This window comes from Dipodomys spectabilis, unplaced genomic scaffold, assembly GCF_019054845.1.
Source record: "Dipodomys spectabilis isolate Male_0828 unplaced genomic scaffold, ASM1905484v1 ptg000046l, whole genome shotgun sequence".
Classification (NCBI taxonomy): Eukaryota; Metazoa; Chordata; class Mammalia; order Rodentia; family Heteromyidae; genus Dipodomys; species Dipodomys spectabilis.
The window spans coordinates 9,485,672-9,506,973 of NW_024870723.1; the positions used below are offsets into that span (position 1 = coordinate 9,485,672).

The window sequence follows — 21,302 nt, forward strand, 5'->3', positions numbered from 1 at the left end:
CCTACGGTCAGTTCTACCAATCGGAAGACTCGGCGGACGACGGTGGCCGGAGAGGGACTTTTCGCGCCGGGGGCGGGGCGCGGGCCGTGGGCCGAACGCTCCTCCGAATAGCGTCGCGGCCGGCGTTGCCCAGATGCCCTGGCTCCCCGGCGTCTGTGGATCACGTTCCCTGGCGATTTGCGGGGATCCGCGGACCCAAACTCCTACTTGGAGACTTGTGGAGCTGGGCCTCCACCGTCTGCTGCCTGCGTGGGCCTGACGGGCCTCTCGGCACTTCAATCTTGGTAAGTGCCTGTGCAGAAAGCCCAGCTTCTGGATAATTGCTGTCTTTAGGGGGCCTGGTCTGGAGGTGAGAGGGTGGGGTTTTTCTCTGTCCTGCGAGATCCTAGGTTCAGCTCCTGAATTCCTATGCTTCCGTGGCCCACGCAGGGTGTGTGCCCGTCCACAAATCTCTTCTCGCCTGCCAGATGCTTCAGCTCCTCCAGAGCCATCTGCACAGGAGACAGCTCTTTTAATTTGTTGACAAGTATTAGGGTTCCTTTTGATGATCCCAAGTTCACCTCCAAACCAGGCTCATTTCCTGCATTGTTCTTGTGTTGGTGAGAGGAATTACTTACCTACGTATTGTTCTGGACCAGAAAAATTGGAAGTTATCAATTCTAGAGCCCTTTTCCCAATTTAATTGCCCGTCTAATAGTTCAGAGTCTTTTCCATTTCGGGGCGGGAAAGGAAGAGCCTTTACTGTGGCAAAACCTACATAATGTTTATCATTTTAATTATTTGTAAGTGTAAAGTTCAGTGGCTTTAAGTGCATTCACAATGTCGTGTAACCAACCATTAAGACTGACGGCTCTAAACATTATTCTTGCATCCAGTTTCCCCAGTACTGTGTTGAAAAGATGGTCCTTTCTCTTTTGAGCGGTTATGGCTCCCTTGGTGAAAAACAATTGATCATAATTGTGAGTTTCTATCTGGGCTGTCTACTTGACAGTCCTTATACTAGTACCACTAATGATTGAATTACTGAGGCGTTGTGCGGGTTTTGAAATTGTGAAGTGTGAAGTTCTCCAACTTTATTCTTCATTTTTTTTTTATTGTGAAAATACCGTACAGAGGGGTTACAATTACATGGGCAAGGTAATGAGTACATTTCTTATCAAGCATTGTTGCCTCCTTTGTTTCCCCTTCCCATCTCTTCCCATCTCCCCCCGCCCCACACACCCTTATTCTTCATTTTAAAGATTGTTTTTGCTATCCCAGTTTTTGTGTCTTATGAATTTTTTATTTTATTTTTATTTTTGTCGGCAGTGGGGCTTGAACTCTGGGTCTGGGTGCTGTCCCTGTGCTCTTCTGCTCAAGGCTATTGCTCTACCACTTGAGATACAGCACAACTTCCGGTTTTCTGGAGGTTTATTGGAGATAAGAGTCTCACGGACTTTCCTGCCCAGGCTGGCTTTGAACCGCAATCCTCAAATCTCAGCCTCCTGAGATTACAAGCGTGAGCCACCTGCGCCCGGCTCCATATGAATTTTAAGATTGCATTACATATATATATGTATATATATATACATATATATTTTAAACATAATAGGAATAGGGATTGTATTGAATCTGCAGGTTGCTTTTGGATAGTATTGATACTCTTAATTTTATGTTTGCCTCTGCTGAAACATCTGATGTCTATATAAATAATAAAATAATTCATTATTAAATAATTTCATTCAGTAGTGACTTCTAGTTATCAGTATTGTGTGTATGTGTGTGTGCTGTTACTGAGGCTTAAACTTCCATTTGAGTGAGATACACTCCCACTTCCAGCTTAATGCTGGTTAATTGGAGATAAGAGTCTCATGGACTCTCCATCACTTCTAAGTAGCTAGTATTACAGGTGTGAGCCACCAGCACCTGGCCCTCAGCATGTTTTTTTTATTCATTCACATGATACTTGGAATTGCTTCCTTAATTTCCTTGTCAAATTACTCATGGTATATTGAAATTGCTGATTTTTGTGTGTTGGTCTTGACCCCTGCAAATTTGCTGAATCCATTTAGTAGCTCTAGTAGCTCTCTTGTAACTTCTTGGGATTTTCTTGGTGTAGGCTCTTGTGTTCTGTGGGAAGAAATTGTATTTTACCTCTTTTCCAATTTGGATTCCCCTCCCCCCCCCTTTATCGCTCTGACTACTAATACAGTCTTTTAATAGCAGCAGTGAAAGTAGTCATCTTTGTCTGATGTTAAGGAATGCTTTTAATCTTAAACTATTTATTGTATTTTTCACGCTGTAAGAGGTTTGTGTTTTGTTTTGTTTTTTAGAAATATCCTTATCATGTTAGTTTTCCCTCTGTTGCTAGTTTTCTCAGAAATGTTATCATGAAAGGATATTACATTCTTTAGAATACTCTCTCATCAATTTAGACAATCATATATTCTCCACCTTTATAAATGTGTTACATTGATTTAGTTTGTTGGACCACCTCTGCATTCTTGGACTGAATTCTACTTGATTGTGGCAAATAATCCTCTTAATACATTTTTACATTTGACTTGTTTGTATATTGTTAGTTTTTTGCTTCTACATTTATAATTTATTAATCTTCAAGTTATTGACTTTTGCTTTTATCTGTCTTGGGTATCAGGGTATTGCTGACCTAACTGAATATATAAGGAAGCATTTTCTTCTACTTTTTTTTTCTCTTCAGGTTTATTGAAGAGGTTTGACAAGGAATGTTGTTAATTCTTCCTTTGAACATAAGTTTAATAGAATTCACCAATAAAGGCATCTGGTGTAGACTTTCCTTAGTTGGTAAGTTTTGATTACTGAGTGAATCTCTTGTGACAGAGTTATTGATATTTTCTATTTCATCTTTAATCAGTTTAGGTAAGTGGTGTGTTTCAAGGAATATGTTCATTATTTTTAAGCTGTTTTCTGATTTGTTGGCATGTAATTGTCCATAGTGGTTGCCTATAACCCTTCTTAAAAACCTCTTTGTAGGGCTGGGAAGGTGGCTCAGTGGTAGAGCGCTTGCCTTGCATGCTCGAGGCCCTGGGTTCAATTCCTCAGCACCACATAAGCAAAAAGAAAAAAGCTGGAAGTGGTGCTGTGGCTCAAGTGGTAGAGCACTAGCCTTGAGCTGAAGAGCTGAGGGATATTGCCCAGACCCAGAGTTCAGGCCCCATGACCGGACCCAAAATAAAAAAAAAAAAAAAACCTCTTTGTAATATTGTAGTTAATGTTTTTCACTTTCATATATACTTTTAAAAAAATTGTGTGGTCTTTTCTTTCATTGGTCTAGCTAAAAGTTCTGTCAATATTCTTCAGTATTTAATTCACTTTATTTATTTTTATTTTTTTGGGTCCGGTCGTGGGGCCTGAACTCTGGGCCTGGTCACTGTCCCTCAGCTCTTCAGCTCAAGGCTAGCGCTCTACCACTTGAGCCATAGCGCCACTTCCTGCTTTTTTCTTTTTGCTTATGTGGTGCTGAGGAATTGAACCCAGGGCCTCAGGCATGCAAGGCAAGCGCTCTACCACTGAGCCACCTTCCCATCCCTTTAATTCACTTTATTGAGACAGTATTTTGGTATGTATCTCAGGTTCGTCTGGAATCCATAATCTTCCTCCCATCTGCTGGAATTAAAGGTGTGTATCACTGGTCCCAGCTCTTGTTTATCTTTTTTTTTTTTTTTTTGGTCAGTCTTGAGGCTTGAACTCTGGGACTGAGTACTGTCCCTGAACTCTTCAACTCAAGGCAAGTGCTTTAACACTTGAGCCACAGAGCCACTTCTGGTTTTTTGGTGGTTAATTGGAGGTAAGAGTCTTGTGGACTTTCCTGCCAGGGCTGGCTTTCAACCTAGTTCCTAAGATCTCAGCCTTCTGAGTAGCTAGGATTATAAGTGTGAGCCACCAGCACCTGACTGTCTTGTTGATCTTTTTAAGAGTCACTTTTCATGTATATTTTTTGTTTTATTTTTCTACCTCTGTTTGTTTACTTCTGCTTTGATCTGTTTCATTTCCTTTTTTTTTTTTTTTTCCTGTTAGCTTTGGGTATAGCATGCCCTTTTTCTTGGCATTTAGAATATCAAGTTCAGGTTATTGATTTACTTTTGTTGTTGTTATTGTTGGTGGTGGTGGTGGTGGTGGTGGTCTTGGGGCTTGAACTCTGGGCCTGGCCTCTGTCTCTTTGCTCTTCAGCTCAAGGTGAGAGGTCTATCACTTAAGCTACAGTACCACTTCTAGTTTTCTGGTGGCTAGTTGGAGATAAGAGTCTCAAGGACTTTTCTTGCCCGGGCTGCTTTTGAACCTTGATCCTCAGATCTCAGCCTCCTGAGTAGCTAGGCGTGAGTCACCCTCGCCCAGCGATTTAGTCTTTTTTAATCTATTTTTTCTCCACTTACTGCTTAAACCTTGCCCATAAGTTTTAGTAGGCTGTGTTATATTTGTTTTGAAATATTTTATAATTTTCTTTCTTTGCTTAATGATTGTTTAATCTACACATATTTGGGAATTTTCTAGTTTGTTTTAAATTTTTGATTTCAAACCTCATATCTTATGATCAAAGAAGATACCTGGTTATAACTATTTTATAAAAGCTATTGAGATTTGTTATGTGGCCTAATATGTGGCCAATCCTGATGAATGTTCCATGTGCAATTGAGAAGAAGTTTTGTAGACTGATCTGTATATGCTTTTTAGGATGAGTTGGATTTTGTGATGTAAAATTCTTCTGTTTACTTATCTGGCTATTCTATTGATTATTGAACATGAGACATTGTAGTCTCCAAGATTGTAAGAACTTTTACTTCTTTTAATTCTGACAAAGAGAGGGGGAGAGAATAAGAGACAGGGAGAAAGACCACATGTAGATCAAATTCAGTACATCACACATTTTAGGCAATTGCCTACAATTCCAACAAAGATTTTAAAGCAACTGCTTTTTTTTTTTTTAACTTTTTGTGCTCATGGCTAGCTTTCGACCACTTGAGCCACAGCTCCACTTCTGCCTTTTTTGGTACCATCAGATGATCCTCAGATCTCAGCCTCATGTGTAGCTAGGATTACAGGTGTATGCTACCAGTGCCCCACTTTAAAACAAAGTTTTAGACAATTTTCAAAACAACTGTTTTCACATTGCTCAAGTAGATAAGTACATGAATCAATAATACAGGATACTTATTTAAATTGTTTTGGAAAGTAGGGAAGGAGCAATGATAGAGAGGTGAGTTTATATACTGTGTGGAATGTAGCAAGGGAATCCCCTTCAGTATAACTCATGTAAGCTAATTTTTAAAAGGTATGAATGAGGTTGGGAAAATAAAATATGAACAAAAATGAGAATACCTTTAAAGAGATAAACATTATTAAAAGGGGCCAAAATAAAGCTCTTGAGTAGAGGGATCAAAAGCAAATATGAGTAAACAGAAGAAAGTAACAGTGAGCTTGGAGGCAGGTTTTGTTTCATTTGGGATTGATTGATTGATTGATTGCCAATCCTGGGGCTTGAACTCAAGGCCTGGGTGCTGCCCTGGAACTTTTTTTCCACAACGCTTACACTACCATTTTTGAGCCACAGCTCCACTTATAGCCTTTTGGTGTTTCATTGATTCATTGGAGATAAGAATCTCACAGACATTTGTGCTCAGACTGGCCTCAAACCCTGGTCCTCAGATCTCAGCCTCCTGAGTAACTAGGATCAAAGGTGTGGACTACTGGCTTTTTGTTTTTTGGGTTTTTGTATAATGAACCCTGTTCCCTTTTTCCTGTCCTACTTGTGTGTTTCAAGCTTTCCCGATCCTAGGCAGCCTCCAAACTGTTCTACTTTTTTCCCCTGCTCTCCTCTTATCAGAGTGATCTTTTTAAAGACCCAAATCTGATATAGTCACTCATCTTAAAAATACCCAATGGCACCCCTGAGTTCATAGGTTGAAATTTGGTCTTTTTTTTTTTTTGTCAGTCCTGGGGTTTGAACTCAGTGCCTGGGCTTCTTTTGCCCAAGGCTAGCACTCTACCACTTGAGGCACCGCACCACTTTCTGTTTATGTGTTACTGAGGAATTGAACCCAGGGCTTCATGCATGGTAGACAAGCACTCTACCACTAAGCTACATTCACATCCTAACTTCAGCTTCTTTATTTTAGCATTCATAGGTTTTCTGTTCTCTTGTCTATATATCATACCAGCCCCATATTCTACTCCTATACTGTAACCATATGTTCTAAGGTACCAAGCCATCTGCTAATAAACTTAAGCATATTTGAGACCAAAGATAGCTTTCTATGAATGGGATAAGATATTATGTGGTATTGGTAAGTCATTGAAATAGTCTTTTTTAAAAGATTCCATGATAAAAGATAACATTCTCATAATCACTAATCCAGCGATCAGTATTGGTATTTTATATTAGATGCTATAATATGCTTGTGTCTATTATCAGGAAACCTGAAGTATAATCCATCATAATATGTGACAAACATTAGTCTGAAATGTGTCACTGGATTTGAATCCATTGAGCCTTCAGATATGACTTCTTGTTTGTAGGAAATACAGAGCTGAAACAAACAAGCTTAATGACTTCTTGAGGAAACAGCCATTCATTTCCAGGCATTTTTGCACCTCAGTTGCCCTGATTTCTGCAGTCAGTCATTGTCTTAAATTTTTTTCTTAAGGGCCATATTTCAAAAGACTTAAGAAACATAACCAGAAGCAGTTAGCCAGCAAAAAAGCTGGACTCAAAGTGTGGCTCAAGTGATAGAACATAGGAGAAAACAAACAAACAAAAAAAAAGAGTGAGAGCACCAGGCCTTGAGTTCAAGTCCCAGTACCTGGAAAAAATAGATTTAGGAGGGAAATTTACTGAAAAAAGGCTGATATTGTTAATTGTAAAATGATTACTAAACTGATCTTGAAAAGAAATTGTATATACACAAAGGATGTGCACTGAAATATGTGGGGGTGAGAATGTTAATTTACTTCACCTTTTCTTCAATCTTTTTCTCCAAAGTATACTGTATGGATTATGGGATGAAATTTTAAGAAAATTGTGTTAAGCATTACATACATATTTTGTTCATACATATGAATCAAGAAATACTTGAGAGTCACCAAAATATGAATGTTGCTTTGTTAGTGTGACAAGAGTTTAGTAGGAGATTTTACTTTTTCTCTAGTAAACTTTGATTAACTTAAAATGAATGTACATAAAGGAAAATGTTCTAAAACTATTTCTCCTCAGGGGTGCACCTGTGTCTATTGCAGTAGACAAGCCACAAGAGGGACTAACAACACAGCTTCCCACCCCCTTTTCTCTGCTTGATTTGAATGCAATATCCAATGGAAACCATTGTATATGACTCACCAGGAAAGAGCCCCTTCTATTTGAAAAAAGTGTGAGAGAGAGAACTATTTTCTAAGTAATCATGACTCTCATACCACGTTTAAATTAGTTTCAGTGTCGTTCCCAACTAAAATTGTAAATTTACTCAAGACACGAACCTTAAACTTCATTTTATTGCTGTTCCAAATAAGATTCCCATCTTGAAGTTACATTCTGAAACAACAGCGTTCACTCCTATCCTTTTCTATGCTGGAATAGAAGGCAGTTGTGTTGTACCAGTTCCTCGCACTCTGAAGTCTTGTCTTCTGGACTGCACTCCTCTTTCATACCGTCCTCACAGGTGTGTGCTAAGGCGACAATGAGATGCCTATCACTATTCCTGGCACCTTGCTCTCGTGGTGTTAAGTGCTGTGTTTCCAACAGGGCTTGCTCAGGAAAGGTAGTCATGGGATTCTAGGCTAAAGCATCAGCACTCCCTCCCAGGCCCCTGAGGATATCAGTACGCGCCTCTGATCTCCATCCCAGCTCGACTAAGCTATTGCCAATCCAAGTGTTCGTGCCAAAGCACCCAAATTGTTTAAACTCGGGTTCTGCGCAGGCGCAGATCTCAAAGGAAGCCCCGCCTCTCTGCCTAATGTGTGGACAATGAGGCTGTTCGTCTTCCCCTTCGGCCTATAAAACTGGGAGGGAGGCGGGGCGGAGGGCGGAAGGAGTCGCTTTCACGTGAATAGGGGGCGGGGTGGGGGCTGGGAGGCTGGGAGGCCCAGGCGGTGGAGCCTCCCGGACGCGAGCGGCGGGCTGCGGAGGAGGAGACGGTGGGTCGGGTAGGGCCTCGTTTCCCCTCCTCCTCCCACCCTCCTCTCCAGCGCCCAGGGGGTCGTCTGGCTGCGGTCCCCACGGAGGCCAGACTATGTTCTCGCCCCAGGCGCCTGGGCCGGGGTCTGCTGTGCTCCCTCGACGGGGAGAGTTCTGACGGGAGCCGTGATTGGGGGTGGGGGAGCGGCGGCGAAGGGGAGAGGGCGCATGCGCGGGCTCGGTCTCCCAGGGAGCCCTTGCCCAAACCGGTTCCCCCTGTCTGGGTGGGTGTTCTGCGTACGCCGCGGTCCTCGGGCTCCTCCGCAAAGCCGGTTTGTGTTTCTGCCTTCTTGTTTTGTTCTTGATCCTGGCCGCCGCCTCAGTTTCTCTCCATTGTCCACTAGGCCTGTGTTTGACTTAGACTGGCGTGGGCCTCAGGCTGGCCGCCTGGGCTGCTCCTAATCTGAAAGACACGGTCTCTCGGGGTCGCCCTGCCGGCGCACAGTGGTCTTTCTGTCTCGTCTTCCGTTGCAGCTAAGCTGTCTCCCTGTGTACTAGAAGCACCCGCCTTTCTCATTGCTGTGTCTTAATTCTCAGCAGCCCTCTGGGCTTTAAGGTGTCTCCAAACGGCTAACCAACCAGCCCCGGGCTTCCAGGAGTTCGCTGTCCATTGCTTCGTAGTACTTGGGCTCATGGGCTTCTGACACCCAGACTTACTGTGAGATGCTTTTTGCAAGTGATCTGCATACCTATTTACTCGAGGGTTCTTTTTCATTTATCTTGGAAGTGAATGACCTAGCAGACACTTGGGTGCTAAGTGATCAAACTACTAATGTTCTCATTGCTAGTCTTCGTTAGTTGCGAATCATGTTCCAACTTGAAATTAAGATATTTTGGCTTTTGTTGTCACCACGAGTGGGGGGGGGGATTGTCAGGAAGACAGTTTTACAATGCGTGTGTGTGTGTGAACAGTGAAAGGGTTATGGAACTCAAACTAAAAAGTAGGAAAAAGCTAAGGTGACAAGGAAGTGCATGTCTAACTTCTTTTTTCGGTAAATGAAATAAATACCTTTTGCCTTAATTTATGTATAGAGTGCTGTAATTCATATTGGTGTCTTCAGCAGAGCTCACTTAGAAAAACTGGAAATTTTCCAAGGGGAGAGAGTTTTATGATCCTTTGTAGGTCTTAGTATTAAATTTTGAATCCATGATTGATTTGTGTGTATTTGTGTGTAACATTTAAAATTCACATGTAGGGCTGGGCAGATGGCTCAGTGGTAGAGTGCTTGCCTTGTATGCATAAGGCCCTGGGTTCGATTCCACAACACCACATAAGCAAAAAAGGCCAGAAGTGGCACTTTGGCTCAAGTGGTAGAGCACTAGCCTTGAGTTGAAGAGTTCAGGGACAGCGCCCAGGCCCAGAGTTCAGGCCCCACTACCAAAAAAATAAAAATAAAAAGTAAAAATAAATTCACATGTAGCTATAATACAAAGTATTAACTCAATGTCATGATTAAAGTTTCAGTGTTGCAATGTTGGGATTCTTTGTTTTCATTGTTTCAGTTTTTATAGTAGCTTGTTTTGTTTTTGTGGGGTGACATGGAACCCAGCTGTCTACCACTGAGCTATATTGCTTGCTATTATTCTAGTTTTATAACCCATTTTACACTTAACTCGTTGGCCTTCATAAAGTATAAATTTATGTGCAAACTTAATCAGCCATATTCGTTTTGGTATGTTGAGCATATTGTTTGGTTAGTAGTTTACAAAATGACAGAACTCTGACATTTCCTGCCTTTTCTGCTGCATATTGAGAGGAGTGTATTATACACATTATCTTCCCCTGTCTACTTGAAAGGGTCACAATTTTCCATACAATTTAGCAAAATTTAGATTCTTTTAAAGAAGTTATTGTCCTTTATTCAGTAAATTCCTTGCTACAGGAAAGCCTACTATGAAAGTCTAATTTCCTGGTAATTGTTTTAAGAAGTGACTTTCAGAAAATCAGTTTACATCAGTGTGACTGTTGACAGATATCGGTAGAAACACTGATGTGCTATCATTCTAGTGGCATAGGGTACCCATGATTATCTTTGCAATTTTCAATGTTACTAGGTGTTATTAGACTCTTGAAGCCTGTGTAATAAATGATTATAACACTAGTGGGGTTTTTTTGTAAGAGTCAAATGTTATTTTAAAAGTGCTAACCTATAGATAGATAGATAGATAGATAGATAGATAGATAGATAGATAGATAGATAGATAGATAAAACATACATGATAGTTGTTACTTTATATGTAATTCCTATGTTTTTACTGTTGTTTTTTTTCATAGTTAGATCCAGAGGAAAGAAATCCAAGGCTAAGGAATTAATGTTTATGGGTGTGTGTGTGTGTCCTTGGAGGGCGTGTGAACATCACTTTAACAGTTGTTCCTTTTCCCTTTTTCTTTTTAGCACTAACTAGTTGGTAGTCTTCCTTCACAGACTCTCCTCTGGGATTGTTAGAAAACTCAAAATTGGATAGACATTGGAACTTATAGTGTAACTATAGTGTTGACTCTTAACAGACTAATTTTTTTTCTTGTGTTAAGAAGGACCAAATGCAGACTTAAGCAGGTCATTAGTATGTTACTTTATAGAATTTGGCCTGAAAGTTCTCCTCCTTTTTCAATCACGATACTACTCCAAGGCAGTCATCAGTGAGAATATTTTGAAGATTGTTTTTTCTCTCAGAGTAGAGCATTGTAAAGCCTATCTCCCCAATCCAAAACCCTTTCTGTCTGTACCCACTAAAAAGTAAAATAAAGCATTATACCTGTCTTTATGCTTGACATTAAATAGTATACATTACCTTGGCTCTAAACATGAAAAATTACTCAATTGTTTGACTGTGCTGCCAAATCTGAGAGTTTGTACCTCTCCAAGAATCAATGCATAAGTGTTATATTTACTATTAAGGTTGTTTCAACATTTGTGTTATAAACAACTGTTGGGGAGTTCTGTAAATCTTTATGACAATAAAAATTTCACTATAATCTTACATTCCTTATGGTTAATCAACAAATGTGCTTTTGTGCTAAACCCTCACAATAATTTATTTTTACACTTTCCCATTTTCCCTTGTTTACATATTTTGACAATTTTAACTCATAGCCTATACTTATCATCTTATTTTCTCTTTTCTAAGATTCTTGAATCACTTAAAGGAATTGATGAACAGATTCTTTCTTAGAGAACAAATTCAAAATATTGTAATAGTAATATTCAAATTGATTAGATTAAATGTTGAATATTTGCATAACACTAATAAAGCCTATCATTTTGATACTTCTATAATAAACTTTTTCCCCCTGGTCCTGGGGCTTGAACTCAGGGCACAGGCACTGTTCTTAAGCCTCTTTGTGCTCAAGGCTAGTGCTTTACCACTTGAACCACACCATCATTTCCGGCTTTTTCTGAGTAGTTTATTGAGATGAGTTTCACAGACTTTCTGCCCAGGCTGGCTTCAGATCTCAGCCTCCTGTGTAGCTAGGATTACAGGTGTGAGCCACGATGGCCTGGCTATAATAAACTGTCCTGATAAAAGATTCTGACAGTGTGGGAGTAGTCTTTTAAATCTCTTTTATTGTGACACATTATTTCCTATTTCTAAACCTTGGATATATTGCAGAAGAAAAATTATTTTTTCCTTATTATAGTTACTTGTTGAATTTTTTATAAATTCAGGAAAAAGCTGATTTCTCTCTGACCCTAGAACCTAATATATTGTTCCCCAGCAAAACTGGTCATATTTTCAAAAATATCTTGTATTTGGTTGTAAGAAAATGACTTCCCTTTTTTTCAGATAGAGCTAAATTATTAAGTATTAGTGTCTTCCTTTTCCCCAGTGACTGATAACATATATGACTCAGTAAAATGCTTATGGACTACTCACTTTCTAGTTGATGTGCTCACCAAATGTCCATTCATCCCTGTGTCACCCTGGATCGGAGATTTCTCCTGTCAGAAGCCACAGAAAATGGTGTCTTCTACCAAACATTTGGGCTGTCCACACACTCCTGAAAAGCAAACAGAAGTCAGAGAAAATGGATTACTGTGTAATTCTGAGATGCATTCAAAATAGGATGAGCTTCAGCCCTGTTCGTTTTATATAAATGAATTCATGGTGTTGCTGAAGTAAACAAAAGAGACCCTTGAATTTCGTTTCGTTTGTTTTATTCTGTTATATTAGATTATTATCTAAAAAAAATCCATCAAGGCTCATTTCTGAGGAAGTGAGAGCTGAAAACATTGGCCTTCTTTAAGTATTTTACTATTTTTTTTGAGTTTTAGCTTAAAGATCCCATAAATCTACATCCTGATTTTTAAAACTTTATCAAAACATGAATGGATACACAGTATGATAGTCATATAATGGAATAGTATTCATTAAAATGGAAAGAAATTCCTACACTGGCTACAGCTTGTATAAACTTTGAAGACATTATACTAAATGAAATAAGTTAAAAAGGACAAACCTTTTCTATCTTCTATAATACCATTGTTTATAAATAATCTTTGGTATCACGTTCATATTAGACAGCAAGTAGCAAAATCATCTTGGATATACTTGGCCCTTGTGACTGCTCATTTTAGAGGGAGAGGCAAATGGAGAGTTAAGGTTCATGGGATAGTGTTTGAATTGAAGATGAAATCCTTCTAGGGATTGATTGGTGGGGATGCGTAATATTGTAGTTGTATTTATTGCCACAGTATACCATATACGTAAAATGGCTTAAAAAGGTAAAGTTAAACTATCAATACAGAAAGATTACAACTTGTAAAATATGTAAGAAGAAAATTGCAAATTGCTATATTTAATTCAAGTGTTTTTTTGTTTCATTTTCTGCCAGTTTGGGCCTTGAACTCAAGGCCTTGTGCTCTTGCTCAGTTTGCTTGTGACTGCGCTCTACTTGAGTCACACTTCCAGTCCCTCATTTTACTGGTTAATTTGAGATAGAATCTGAAGGTCTTTAATTTAAGCTGGCTTCAACCTCCTGTCTTCCAGGTTTCAGCCTTCAGAGTAACTAAGATTTACAGGTGTGAGCCACTGGCACCTGGCTAATTCTGATATCTTGTTCATCTACATCTAACAAAAAAAAGCCACTTAATAGTTCAGAGAAGGATTAAAGTTGGTCTATGAACGACTCTTACTTAGATACGCTTTATTTTGTTACTTTAAAAACAATTTATAGTGTTTTGGGGAAGAATCTTGCACAAGTAGTTCCCTTTTAATTACCAAGTACACCAACGATGGTTAAGTTTTCTTTTGTTTATAATTTTCAAAATTAATCAGAAGCTTAAATCGGTTAGGTTCTCATAGCTCACTGAAATAATTAAAAGAAATATCCTTGTCAGATTCATTTAAAACAAAAACATCTCTATTGTTTACCAGTTAGTTTGATAGAAAGGAATGTTTTCAGAAATGGAATAGTTTTCCAATATGTTCTTTTAGATTTGTCCCACCCTCTTCAAGAACAGATTGTAAGAGTTAAATGTGAAAACTCAAGTAGTTTGAAAACAAAGTTGAAGTCAGAAATGGGGGGACAAAAGAAAGACTAGTACAATATGGGCTTTTGTTGCTGTGTGGGGAGGGGGGTTGTTTTTGTTTTTGTTTTCTGTACTGAGGCTTGAACTCAGGAGCCTTTTTACTTACTTGGCAAACACTCTTCCCCCTTTGACAATACCCCATTCTTTTTGCTTTTAGTTTTTTCAGCTAGTCTATTATTTGTGATTCCCCTTTCTTGGCCTCCTAAGTAGTTAAGATTGTAGACCTTGCGTTATCACACCCAGCCGTAATATGGTATTTTATAGTGTTCTGTGCTTTTGTTTGATTTTGTGGTGCTGGAGATTGAACCCAGAGTCTCACACATGCTGAGGATACTAAACCCCCACTCCTTTTGGGGGTTTTGTTTTATTGTTTGCTGGTACTGGGGCTTGAACTTAGCACCTCATGTTTGTTTGGCTTGCATACTCTGATGTGCTCTGAGCTACATCTCCAGCCCTGCTTTTTTTGCTGATTATTTTGAAGATATAATTAATTTTCTGCCTGGGTTGTCTTCAAGCTCTTATCCTCCATATCTCGGCCTCCTGAGTAGCTAGGATAAAAGGCAAGTCGCTGAGCTTCTTGTTTTATTTTTAGAAACTACAAAGTCTACAAGAAGTAGCTGGCTGTGGGGCCTTTGAGACTTGAACATTTTGGTATTTCTTACTCTCTTTTCTGGAGTCATATTACCAGATTATTGTTTTAGAAGAATACAACTGGAAATAGCATAGATAATGGATTGGAATGGGGAAAGAATAGAGATAATTAAGAAAAGGTCAGAATCAGCTAGATACTTGAGTTTGGACAAAATTCCACCATTTTCTGTGTGAAGTTAAGCTAGGTACTTATTCTGTTGAAGCATCTATTTGTCATATGAAGCTAATACCTATCTGCAGAGTTAGTGTGACATTAGTAATACTGCAAGTTGATCATTTTACTACCATATTCAACACACAATTGAAGCTTAATAATTAGTATTACTTTCCTTTTAGATTTAGCAAGAATTTTTAAGAATCTGCAAGATTTCAGAAAATTGTATTCTTTTGCCTACCAGACTACAAAATTTCCTTCCTTCCTTCCTTCCTTCCTTCCTTCCTTCCTTCCTTCCTTCCTTCCTTCCTTCCTTCCTTCCTTCCTTCCTTCCCTCCATCCCTCTTCCCTTCCCTTCCTTCCCTCCCTTCCCTCTCTTCCCTGCCTCCCCACCCTCCCTCCCCTCCCTGCCTCCCTTCCCTCTTACCCCCTCCTTCCCCTCCTCCCTTCCTCTCCCTTCCCCTCCTCTCTTTCTCCCTCTCCCTCTCCCTCTCCATCCTTCCCTCCTTCCCCCCTCAGTCTGTCTGTCTGTCTGTCTGTCTGTCTGTCTGTCTTGAACTCAGGGCCATGGCACTAACCCTCAGCTCTTCAGCTCAAGGCTAGCACTCTACCACTTGAGCCACTGTACCACTTCCAGCCTTTTGCAAGTCATTTATTGCATCTAAGGGTTTCACAGACTTTCCTGCCCAGGCTGGCTTCAAACCTCAATCTTCAGATCGAGGCTACTGAGAAGCTAGGATTATAGAATTATAGCACCTAGCTTAAAATTCGCTTTTTTGAACATCATAATCACAAGGGCTGGGAGGAAAGTGGTGAAAATGTTTAGTGAGATGGTTTTCTTATTGTTTGATTGTTTTTTGGGGGGCTGGTAGTTGAGGGTCTTGATAAAGATAGGCACACATAGGATAGTTATTTAGCCAGATATGGTGATACCTGTTGTAATCCCAGTATTCTGGAAGCTGAGACAAAAGGATTGCTAGTTTGAGGACAGCTACACATAATACTTTGTTTCAAAAACAAAAATGAGCTGAGTGTGGTATATTAAGTATGTAATCCTAGCTACTTGAGAGGTGGAGATCTGGAGATCTCTGTTTGAGGCCAGCCTGGATAAAAGGAATTTTGAGAGACATTTCAACTAATGACTGGGATGTCTTTTATGACCAGTGGCATAGAGATTTGAGGCCAGCCTGGATAAAAGGAATTTTGAGAGACATTTCAACTAATGACTGGGATGTCTTTTATGACCAGTGGCATAGAGAAACACAATAGCTGGATACAGTGGTTTACACCTGGCATCTCTGGTGTAAGTGGAAAGATCAACACCAGTAGGAAGAAAAAAAAAGTACCTAAGCCAGGTACTGGAGGCTCATGCCTGTAATCCTAGCTACTCAGGGGCCTGAGATATGAGGATCGAGGTTCAAAGCCAGCCTGGGCAGGAAAGTCCGTCTCCAATAAACAACTCAGAAAACCGGAAGTGTCGCTGTGGCTCAAGTAGTAGAGTGCTAGCCTTGAGCTGAAGAGCTGAGGGTTAGTGCCCAGGCCCAGAGTTCAAGCCCCACGACCGACCAAAAAACAAAAAAAAGTCTTTTCTAATCATTATCCATGTCCTAACCCCCTTATCCAAAATGTGAGTATTTGCATATATCCTTGTTTATCCTCTCATGTACTTTAAATCATCTCCGTAATTACTTAGAATACTCAATAGAATGGAACTACTAATAGTTATGCTATACAGTGTGGGGAATAGTATCAAGAAGGAAAGGTCTACACATATTCAGCATGGATACAGTGTTCCTTTTTCCTGAATATTTTTGGCCCTCAGTTGAACCCATGGATGAGGAATCCACAATTTAGAGTATCAACCAGTCAAATGTTTTGAGAGCTGCCAGTAAGCAATAGTATGAAGACAATAGGAGTAAAGCACAAGAATCCTGTGCCCAAATAGTTGAGGCCAGGGACCAGTGCCGAGATCTAAGGATCACAGTTTGAAGCCAGCTGAGGCAGGAAAGTCCATAAGTCTCTTACCGACCAGTTACTACCCAAAAAGCTGGAAATGGCGCTGTGCCTCAAAGTGATAGAGTGTAAAAGCTCAGGGACAGTTCAAGCCCCAGGACTAGCACAAACAAAACAAAGAATTTTGATATTGTAGAAGGAATTCCTTCCTTCACTCTCTTTTCCCTTCCCTCCCTCTTCACTTCTCTCTCAAACACATATATAACCACACATACACTCCCCCCCCCTCTTTCTTTCAGTTAGTGCCTTACTACAGAGCTGACTCAAACTCGAGGTCCTACTGTCTCAGTTTCAGTTGCCCAGGTGCTGGGATTATAGGCATGAAATTTCTGGCACTTTATGTTTACTTGAGCATATTAGATGTTATATTGGCAAATCTATATATTTTGTCCCAATAATTGGATTACTTAATTCAGTTGATATCTGTTAAGTGATTTTGAATTGGAAGTCTTATTTTTGAAAAGCTGGATGTGCTCTACTAATTGAGCTATATTGCCCAATCCTTTTTGTTGTTGTTGTGGTTTTAGTTTATTTTTTGGAAGTACTTGTGTTTTTTAAATATATATATCTTATTGTAAAGATACTGTACAGAGGGGTTGCAGTTACACTAGCAAGGTAATGAGTCCATTTCCTATCGAGCATTGTTACCCTCTCATTTGTTTTTCTCCTACCATCCCTTTCCTCCTCACTTCCCCAATTCCCTCCTCCCCGCCAAAGTTGTAAAGTTTGTTTTCAACATAGTGTCTTGTACATCTCATTGTTACAATGGGTCAACCTGTATTCTTATTTCAGCATTTTGTTATTTCCCTTAGAAAAATGTATATACAAGATGCAGGACACCAGAATCAAATACAGTGACAAAAGGGGTTATACCATGGGAAAGAATATACAAAGAAACAAAAAAAAAATCACACAGTACATTATAAGTACATTAAAAAGAACAGCAAGAAAGATAAAAAGTACTTGTGTTTGAACTTGTAGCTTTCCACTTGCTAGGCAAGTATCTACCACTTCCTTATAATATGCAGTGTGTATAGTTAAAGATTTGTATGTATATTCCTTAATAATTTCTATAATAACTGACATAATATGACTCCCCCTCCCTCTCTGACTCCTGATTGCTTGGTTTATGATCACAGATGTGACAGATATGACTGCTATTCTTTCACTTTATAAAAGGTGGTCTTAGCTGAGCATGGAGGCACATATTCATAATCCCAGCAGTCTGGAGTGAGGCAGACAGAATGTTTAGTGCCAGTCTGGGTTACATGGTGAGAAAGAATCTTACTTTTTCATTGTATGTTTCTTATTAGTGTATATTTATTGTACAAAGTTTCATTATGGTATTTCTACAATACAAATAATGTATATTAATGAAATCCACCCTTTCTATTATTTTTCTTTTTTTTCTCTTTTAAACAGTTTTAATGGATTTCAGTTTTCTCTTTCATTCCACTGTATAAAGTACTTTAGTCACCCTTTTCAACTCTCTTCTTTTGCCCTCCCCTCTTCCACTGGTTCCCAGATCTAGACAGTTCCCATTTTACACTCATGTCACTTTTCTTACGGTCTAGATTCCACATAGGATAGAGACATGTTTTTTCTCTTTCTCAGTCTGTTTCACTTAATATGATGATTTCTGTTTCCATCCATTTTCCTACAGACAACACATTTCATTCTTCCATATGTCTTCATAATACTTCATGTATAGATAGTTATGTATAGATACCATTCATTAGTTGATAGTTACCTAGGCTGGTTTCATAGTGTGGCTGTGTAAAGAGTGCTGTTATAAACATGGGTGTAGACATTTATATTGTGTGCTGACCTGCATTCCTTTGGGTATATACCCAGAAATGTTATACTCTTACGCTTTTCCATCTTCATTGGCTGTTTATCCTATTTCTGTAATGAATATTTGAACACATACTGCATCAGACATTGTTTCAGGTATTAAATACATAATAGTTAATGAAATATCAAAAAGGAGCTTAAATTCTGTCTTACATTTGACTAAAATGTGAAGTGATCAAATGATGAGATGTGCTGTGGAGAATGGTAGGAGGGAATTTGGCAGCGCAGTTGCAAGGAAGCTGTACTTTGTTGTCCATGGAAACTGGAATTATTGACTGGAGGATGAAGAAACAGATTCAGGGCTGCTTATGGTGACTGACAAGGAATTTAGAACAGAAATTACACCTTAGGTTCTTAAGACAGAGATTATATCTATAAAATGTTGCCAGAGGTATACCAGGTTCTAGCCTAACCTCTTCACTTTTTGGAGGACAGGAAAGGGAGGATCTTACCCAGAACTTGTGGTGTTGTGGTATTCATCGACAGTTTATCTCCTTACCTCTGTCTCTGGTGGCTGGAGAAAAGAAGTTTTAGAGAGAGAGAGAGAAAGAGAGAGAGAGAGAGAGAGAGAGAGAGAGAGTGTGTGTGTGTGTGTGTGTGTGTGTGTGTGTGTGTGTGTGAAGTTTTAGTGGGGTGTGTGTGTGTGTGTTTGTTTTATAAACTTCATTCCTGCTGAGTGATTCAATTACTTTGAGTTGCCAAAACAAACAGTAAAGTATCTTATAAAGTGTATTTTCCTGTCGCCTCCTCAAAGAAAATAAGCAGAGCTTTGAGCCTGCCAAGTCTTTGTTCTATCTTGTAAATCCTAAGTATATTATTTCTGAGTTTGGAATATTATAGAAACTTTTTAGTGTTTCATTTCATAGCTTTAGACAATTTCCCTCGGCTTTCTGCTGTTATACTGTTAATCACATTGATTAGACATGAAAACATAACCTTAAAATACATTTTTTTTTTTTTTTACCTGGTTATGAGGTTTGAACTCTGGCCCTGGGCACTGTCTCTCAGCTCTTCAGCTCAGGGCCTGGGCACTGTCTCTCAGCTCTTCAGCTCAAGGATAGAGCTCTACCACTTGAGCCACAGCGCCAGCCATTTCTGGTTTTCTCCTCTTCCGGTTGAAGATAAGAGTCTCACGGACTTTCCTGCCCAGGCTGGCTTTGAACTGTGATCCTCAGTTCTCAGCCTTTTCAGTAGCTAGGATTACAGGTGTGAGCCACCAGTGCCTGGCTTGCAAAAATCTTCTCAAAACTTGAATGTTGTTTGAGGACTGAAGGTGGACCACCATGCCCAGATTATTGTTTGAGATGCAGCCTTGCTAACTTTTTACCTGAAATGGGCTTGATCCTCCCTATCTCACCTCCCAAGTAGCTGGTATTATAGCTGTGTACCACCATACTTGGCCATTTTCAAGTGTTTGGGGTTTTATTTGTGTTTTTTTTGGTGGTTGTGGGGCTTGAACTCTGGGGTTGGGCACTGTCCCTGCGCTCTGAGGCTCAAGGTGAGCATTCTACCACTTGAGCCAGTGCCACTTTGTGGGGTTTTTTTTTTTGATGCCATACTATATATTTACAATTTGGTTTTATAAAATGTAGATCTGTGGTATAATCTTTTTATATATATATATTTTTTTTTTTATTGTGAAAAATACTGAACAGAGGGGTTACAATTACATGGGCAAGATAGTGAGTACATTTCTTATCAAGCATTGTAGCCTCCTCCTTTGTTTACCCTTCCCATCCTCCCCCCCCCCCCCCCCCCCCCCCCCCCCCCCCCCCCCCCCGGTATAATCTTTAAACAGAGGAAATAATTTAAAAAGCATCAGGGACTGAGATTCTATGTTAGCTATGTCATTAACTAGTTAAATAACTTTACTTCTCTGTTTAACAGTATTGATTTTAAGTCTTCTTTCAACTCTAGTACTCAGCAATTCTGTAATGCCTACCATTAAGTGTTTTATTTAGGTCTTGTAAGGAAAAATAGCGTTTGTCATATGAAGTATAGTCAACAAATAAATATTCATTAAAAGTCCCAAGGCCATCTGGATGCTGATGGCTCACACCTGTAATCCTAGCTATTCAGGTTGAGATCTGAGGACTAAGGATTGTGGGTAGAAGCTAGCCCACATAAGAAGGTCTGTAAGACTCTTAGCTCTTAGCAAAAAGCCAGAAACAGAGCTATAGCTCAAGTGGTAGAGCACTAGACTTGAACACAAAAGTTCAAGGACAATGACCAGTGACCTGAGTTCAAGCCTTAAGACCAACTCTCTGTCTTTGTCTCTCTCTTTCTCTTTTCTTTCTCTTTCCTTCTCCCTCTCTCTCCTCCCCCCACTCCCCACCCCCACCCCAAGCATAAATCAGGACTTTTCAATTGGCAAGATTAAACACTATCAGAATCCTACTGATGTTTTGAGTCTAGCTCTATGGCTCTGTTCTTAATTGATTAACACTCCTAATAGTGTAATGTTGCTTTGTTTAGTTGAGTTTTTGGCAAGCAAATGGAAACATTGCCCACAAAGTGTACAGAAGCAGATTAAAAATGTGAAGATAAATTTGAGTTTAACTTTTTTAGTCAATAAATAATTGAATGCCTTTTCATAAATGACACATCTTTATACGTTTTCTTGGGATTTTTTTTGGCATGAAACTCATTTATTGGGTAATGTTCATTTTGAGTTTTATCCTAAGAACCCTGCTGTAGAGGAATTGAGTTTGTTACGGACTTCTGATTGCTTGCTATGTAAGCTATTTCTGGTTCTAGAACTACTGCTTTGAATTTATCTCTCTTTGTATTAGTGTGAACTTGCATTTGCTAAAATGATCAAAGTATTTTAAATTTAAGTATTGATGTTAGGAAGACCTTAGTTATTAGACTTTCACAGTAACCAAGTGCTTTCATTTTACTTATGTGCTCAGCTTTA

The 21,302-nt window shown here is 39.4% G+C and overlaps 1 protein-coding gene across 5 annotated transcripts in view; it reads left to right on the forward strand.

Moving 5' to 3' along the window:
• Positions 1–84: 84 nt before the first annotated feature.
• Positions 85–21,302, forward strand: part of Rabgap1 (RAB GTPase activating protein 1) — a 156,022-nt gene continuing 134,804 nt past the window's right edge. Inside the window, exon 1 of one of the 5 annotated variants that reach the window (XM_042678642.1) lies at positions 85–284. The gene's annotated coding sequence lies outside the window, so the exon portion shown is untranslated. Of the gene's footprint in view, positions 285–326; positions 350–6,543; positions 6,629–8,084; positions 8,152–21,302 lie in introns of those variants that run through there. The other 4 variants (XM_042678644.1, XM_042678640.1, XM_042678643.1 and 1 more) reach the window with 4 other exon arrangements.